We start from the raw sequence: 7,220 nt of genomic DNA on the forward strand, positions 1-7,220 counted from the left end.
CCAAGAACAGTCACTGTGAGTGCCAGGCCAGCCGGGGCTACATAGACCCCAGCTCAAAGCAAAAACAAAACCAAAATGTATCCAGGAATGTTGCAAGAAATTCAAATAAAATGAGCTGTTGGAGGGGCAATGGCATGAGAACTTTGCAGTGTGATGGGTAACACTGGCTGATTAAATCGAAGGCCATCAAATGATTCATCCTTGGGGGAGCATGTGCTGGTTGCATAAACTATGGCCTTGTGGGGACGGCACCATTTGAACCATAACTGGTAATGTTTTTATTAAATTTCACTATTTTATTCATAAAATATAAGAAATACTTACATTCCTTTCCTATTGGGACTTTCCATTCCCAATAACTGTATATGAGGCCCTTGAATGTATCAATTATAAAACATGTTAAAATGAAAACATCTTAAAATGTACAAACACAAACCAGTACCTTATACATATAACTGTATATACTTGTCAGTGTAAAAAGACTTTCTTTGAACTGAAAATAAAGCACCTTTAGTGGGTTGTTTGTTTTTTGGTTTTTTGGGTTTTTTTGCAGAACTGGGGATGGAACTCAGGCCCTTGGGCTTGCCAGGCAAGCGCTTATTCTACTGAGCCATCTCCCTGGCCTGCATGTTTAGTTTTATTTTGTAGAATTAGTTTTCTCCCATCCTACTTCTCTTTGACTCTCTGGAATATTCCGAGTATCTGCTAGATTTTTCCTTTCATCTCTCTGCACCATTCTGACACCTATCTTCTTCATTGTTAGAGCTCACATGTTTTCTACTTTTTCCATTGACTTTGATCTATCTCTTCTACAATTTTCACTGTCCTGATGGTGGAGTCTATAATTTTTATCCTGAAAAGTAATTTCTTCTCTCGCCTCTTGTTTTGGATCACCATGTTAATCTATATGAATCTCCTGGTCTTGGCTATTCCCACCCCTACTGTAACTATTTCCTCCACAAGGAATGCTTCTGTCTGATGTGTTTTTAGGGAAGATCTCTCCAACTTTGATCTCTTGCATTCTGACCTCTGTGTCTCTCTGACCTTTCTCGGCTCTTGTTTCTTGTTGTGTTCTTTCTTCTTCCTGTCGTCTGTCAGCTGTTTGTCAGTTCCTAGCCGATTTATTTCCATCTTCACTTCTGGTTCTCCCGTCTCTTCTTTTTCATATCTTTAGCTGAAGTAGAGATATAGCTGCCTGAGACAAAGTCACTGACTGCCCTGGAAGAATCTCAGCGGCTCTCTTTGCTGTCAGAATCAGGACTGGAGGAGTTGGACTCTGAAGAGGACGCTGCTGAAAATGAGGTCAGGGAGGCCTCGTTTTGCTGAAGACCTGGCTTCTGTGCCACGTAACTTCTGACGTATTTTGGAGCTACTCACCTAATTCATCCATTAAGCCTCTAAGATCTGTCAAGGTAAAGGAGCCGATGGCAACCTGAGTGTTTCCTGGATTATCTCAGGGTAAGACTCCTTCACGGAATGACTGTAGGGTCTCGTCTGTTAGTCCTGCATTAAGTTTGGAAGACCCGTGTACTACTCACACAGCTTCTGGAAGGGCATTTTGGCAAAAATTCTGTTAGGTGGTGCAGTGGCCTCTTCATTTACTTTTGCTCTGTCAAGAACACTGCATGGAACCGAGTCTGTATAAGAGGCAAGCAAATGCCTTGACAACGTTCCAGATGACGGATGGTACCGTGCTGTTTTCTGAACTTACTTTGAAAGCATTCCATGTACTATTTCTTTTTTTAATGTATTATTTTTTCGACATGCAAAATTGTTCAGCTAATAAGCCAAAGTTGTCGCCTACTCCTCTGCTGGGCGTAGCTGTCAAGCATCATATTACAGTTTCTGGAAATTTAACTTTAAGCAATTTGGGAGCACATTCTTCAAAGTCTACACTTGACTGAATAGGGGGTCTACTGATGAAATAAGATCAGATTACTAGATTAATTTGTTTTATTGTAAACAGCTACCTTTCGTCCTTCACCTTCTTCTCACTTCTCTACTTCCTCTTAACTACTTTGTGCATCTTGGTCTGTGTTTGAATCATTACATCCTTCCACAAGTATTTCCTTGTGAATAGCTTTGCACTTTTCTTTATTATCCATAAAATTAGGATCCAGCCTGAAAACATTGCAAACATCTGCTGAACTACATCATCCTGCAAAGGAAGTGTATAGGTGAACTGAACACTTTCAACTAAGTCTAGTCCTTCTAGGACAGCTGGGTGGTCACTGAACCAATCTTTCTGTATTGCAAACAACTTTTCAATCATGTACTAAACTTTTTCAATTTCAGATTTGTACAATGTTTCAAAGGTGTTAAAAAATAGCATCAATTCCTCTTGGTAACTCTTGTGTTAATTTGAGGCCATATTCTTTGATAAAATCAATAGCCACCTCAACCTAGTCATCTGTTGGTCTTTCCAGGAGCAAAGTGAGTATCTCTAAGCATAAAACTTCATTGTTACATTTTGGTAAATAAGATATGCCACAAATTTTAAAGCAGTCAGAGTTTCTTGTCAATTTTCTAGCCTTTTTAAAAATTGACCTCTTGAGGATTAAGTATCTAAGTTGTACAAGTTAGAGTTGACAGTTGTCACCAACACTGCATAAACATGTGCAAAGATTGGAGATACACTCTATACTTATAAAACAGATCTGGATAGCAGTCCTCCTTTGTTGATTATATTTTCTTGAAGAAGCTCTTTGATGATAATACATACATTGGAAATGCTGGCTTTGTTGACAGTACCACTGAATGCCTTCTTTAGGGGCCTCCCTGCCCCTCTTCTGTTATGCTACTTTTATCTACAATCCTTTGTGCATCCTCCTGAGCTTTGCAGGAGGAATGTGTGCTCACCAGTGCAAGGAAAGCGAGGATCCTTCTCATTTTTCTTCTGTTTTGTAGTAGGTTCATCTTGAGCTGAACTCTGGGTTATGGATGGTTCTGGGCTTCTTCTCCCAGGATTTCCAGGACCATTTCCTACCCACTTCTTTCTCCCTTTCCCTGCATTTTTCTTGGTCCCTGCTTTGTGATGTCCACTTCTTGGCTGTTCACAGTCTGACCTGATGCAATCGAAGTGATCTCTCTCCTAGGGGACCCTTTCTTCTTCTGCATATGTGACTTCTGGGAAAGAGGTAACCTGATGAGAATTAGCTTTATATTCTGTCACAGCCAGACAGAAGAGTGTGCCACACTACTTTTCATTTTGTAGCCAGCTGATCTGATGAACCAAAGACCCCTCAAGTTGATCCATGTTTTAAGTACTCAATGATCTGAATTCCTCGAAAGCTTCCTTTTTCTGTCAGCAGATATATGGAAGCCACGGCCCACTTACAAACTCCTTCTTCAAAGGCCTAAGCTGTTTGTCATAACTATATCACAATAGCACTATTAGGCGTCCTCTGTTTGCCTTCATAGTGCCCTGAAGAGTAGCTTAAATACGTGACCCTAAAGCTCCACCAGGTCACCATTGTACCAGATATGCCCGTAAGAGGCAGTCTTTTTATTTTTTTAATGTGTCATTGTGCTGTATTACTGAGTACAGAGGATTTCTCTCCTGTCACCTAGAGACCATTTCACCCACTGCTCTGCTTGGCTGCTAGCCTCTTGTCTCTCTCTCTTCGGCAGTGGTGAGGTAGATTACCTTCCCCCAGGGAAGAGAAATTCATGGTTTGTTGCCTTTGCCAATGACACAAATGTTGGAGAGCAGGGTGGCAAAGTTGTTGCCACTAGCATCTTTCATATAGGCGACAAAAAAAGAGCCAGGATGTCTCTCCCTGTTGGTGATCATGCCAATCCTTCCCACATTGGCACCTCCAATCACCATGCACATGTTGCCAGTGTCAAACTTGATAAAATCGGTAATCTTGCCAGTACCCAAGTCAGTTTGGATGGTGTCATTCACCTTGATGAGGGGATCAGGGTAGAGAATGGTGCGAGCATCATGGGTCACCACATGTGGGATTCCTTCGTGCCCACAAAGATCTTTCTTACTTTGCATGGATTATACCCGGCCTCCTCAGGTATAATGTGGTGAACAGCAAAGCGCCCCTCAGTGTCGTAGATCAGACGGAAATTCTCCGCAGGCTTGTCAATGCTGATAACACCATGAGACCAGCAGGGCAGGTTATCAGTTCACGCTTTGCCATCAATCGTAAGGAGGCGCTGCATGCGACCTTCTTCACTTCATCGCCAGTCAGGGCGTATGTAAGTCTGTTCCTCAGGAAGATGATGAGAGGCAGACATTCTCTCAGCTTGTGGGGCCCAGTAGATGGATGAGGAGCAAACACACTGGTCAGTTTGTCCAGCATCCAGTGCTTTGGGGCAGCTACCGGCTTCAGATGCTTCTTAGGACCACGAGCCATGGCTGTGCTGGGAACAGCCATAAGAGGTAATTCTAAGCAAATAAAAGATTTGGAGCCAGGGATACAGCACAGTACCTACCTGGCAAGAGCAAGGTCCTGAGTTCAATTTCCAGTACCAAAATTAAAAAAAGATTTGGTTTATCTATGTGGTGTCATAGAATGAAACTAGGCCCTCATGCATCCTAGGCGAGTGCTCTACCACTGAGCTATATCTCCAGCCAAAGAGAACAGCATTATGTAATATATAACTAGTCCCACACCTGGTTGCGCTACTACTGACGGCCATTGCTTCTACCTTGGGCTTGCTCCACTTCCCACCTTCTTCCTTTCCTTCCTGCCTTCTGTTGTTATTTTTTTTTTTTTTTGTGATAACAGACGAATTTTAATTCTAGCACCTGAAGTTATATAAGGTTGGCGTTATAAACTTCATGGACTGTTGTACACATTCAATAAAGTGACAACTATGTGATACCACTTAGTATCTTATTATCAGAAATATACTTTTGAATTGTTTAAACACAATCCACGGAATTAAAAACAAAATCAGAAACCATCCACAATTATACTAAATTATCAATCAAAAGTTTTACATGTAATACTGGATCAACATCAGTCGGTACCTAGTGGGGGGCACTGGGAGTGACGTCAGAGTCTCATCCTGTTGCTCTCTACTGGAGGGTTTTCTCGGGTAGGGCTGTGGCTGACCAAAGGTGGCTGCAACCAGGATCAGCCCAGCCAGTCCGATTTCTACCACAGTTTCTGAGTTTCCACTTTTTTTCTTTGTCAGTTCAAAGTGAACAGTGAGAATTAAATACTTATCTTTACATATACACAGGGTATGCTGTGAAAGCATATTTGCTTACAAACATATAAAAAAACTTGTTAACTAATTTGATAAGAAAATAATGTATAAAAGTATATAGCAAAAACATTAATCATTTCTGATAAAAGATCAATTCCATATTTTATATTACATCAAACAAAAAACAGTTTCAGTTGTTTTTTTTTTAATCCCTTAACCACAAATACTTGAAAATGAAGACAAACAGAAATTACTCATTCTTACCATTAGCAAGACTATGGAAAGCATTAAATTAGGAAATCAACTACAGTACAATGCCCAAGTCCACAAGGGTCCGAATATTTGGCCACACATTATCATCTTCAAGAGGAAGAGTAATAACAAAGGCTTCTTAAGCAGTTTTTAATCCATAAATACAACAGACATTTTGGTGGTGTTGGACACTGGAAAACCAAAGTGGTAGGTAGCATCAGGAATGATCTGAGATGTCTCACTTCTGTAGATTCCATTCAGTGTACTTAAGGTTAAAGTTGACATCAAAATTCCTAAGGATAGGCAAAAATTCACATTTTTTAAAAAACTCCTTAGATAAGGTTAGATAAAGTTGACATCAAAATTCCTAAGGATAGGCAAAAATTAGATAAAGGTTAGATAAAGTTGACATCAAAATTCCTAAGGATAGGCAAAAATTCACATTTTTTAAAAAACTCCTTACGTTTCTATTTAGCGTAACAGTAGGCAATATGATTCCAGAAGTTAAAAAGTGATTCGTCCCATGAGTCAGGACGTGGGGTGATTACCTGGAGGAAGAATGTGGATGAACAGGACAGGGCAAGAGACGCAAGAGAGGGAGACAAGACAGGCTTTCTGATCAAGTCTCATTTATTGAGGAAGTGAGCAGGGTCTAAATAGCTGTATGGTGGAAGTAGTTGGGCGGGACTAGTTGCAGACTGGTAGTAAATGTCCAGGACCACAGGAAGATGCCAAGGTAAGCAGGGATTGGTGCTGCAGCATTTCTTGCCCAAATAAGGCAAGTGTAAGAGGAGCGTTCCAGCGCCCCCCACAAAAAAGTATTTCACGACCTATGATTTCCTCTTGGCAAATAACTTCAGTTCCAAACTGACTTATCCCTAATAAAATGTAAGCCCTTAAAAAAAAAATGTGTCTATATATGCAGACAGTATTTTAGAGGAATCAATAATCTTTGAAGCAGCCCTAGTGTTTCCTTCACACTGACCTGGGAAGGACCACTGCATGAGCTTCGTGGGAAGGATTAGCCGGCTTCTTGGGCTAAGGCTAACATGGTGATCATCTGTCTAAGGCTAGAAGGGTACCAACATGATGTAAACCACAAGGAGAGGAGGAGGAGAGGAGGCCCTTTCCTGGCAGCTGGTAAGTAAAACTGAAGAGATTCTTAGAAAATGACACAATGGCAGCCTTTCTTGTCTTTTTCTTTCTGTGTTGGTTCTGGTGAAGGAGGACATTCTTGTTCTTGAAATTTCCTTATAACCCGAACAAGTTCATGGAAAGCTTGATCTACATTCATCCGAATCTTTGCCGACGCCTCCATGTATGTTACCTTAAGTTGCCGTGCTAACTGCTGTCCTTCCTCTGGGTCACCTGCCTTTGATGATCCAGGTCTGCTTTGTTACCAATTAAGATCTTTGGAAACTCATCACGATCCTTTACTCTGAGAATCTGTCTTTGAAACTTAAAGATTTCTTCAAAACTGCCTCTGTCTGTGACCTAAAAGACCAACAAACAAGAAGCCTTTCCTAGTCCGCATGTACTGTTCTCTCATGGCGCCAAACTCTTCTTGTCCAGCTGTATCCAAAATGTCTAGGCGGGCTGCTCTGTCATCTATCACACACTGCTTTCTGTAGGAATCTTCAATGGTTGGATCATAATCTGTTACAAAATAGGACTGGATGACCTGGATGGTGAGCGCCGACTTGCCCACGCCGCCCCTGCCCCTGCCGACCCCCACGAGCCGGTACTTCTCCTGGCCGGAGGTCCTGCCAGCCGGCCGCAGCCATGGGGACGCCGCGACC

General features: G+C 41.7%; 2 pseudogenes; both read right to left on the reverse strand.

Moving 5' to 3' along the window:
• Window positions 1–650: 650 nt before the first annotated feature.
• On the reverse strand, window positions 651–4,367 carry LOC111815880 (annotated as a pseudogene).
• Window positions 4,368–6,583: 2,216 nt separating this feature from the next.
• On the reverse strand, window positions 6,584–7,205 carry LOC101564143 (annotated as a pseudogene).
• Between the last annotated feature and the right edge of the window lie 15 nt (window positions 7,206–7,220).

The sequence above is a fragment of the Octodon degus genome, unplaced genomic scaffold (genome assembly GCF_000260255.1).
Source record: "Octodon degus isolate 3935 unplaced genomic scaffold, OctDeg1.0 scaffold00023, whole genome shotgun sequence".
In the NCBI taxonomy this organism is placed as follows: Eukaryota; Metazoa; Chordata; class Mammalia; order Rodentia; family Octodontidae; genus Octodon; species Octodon degus.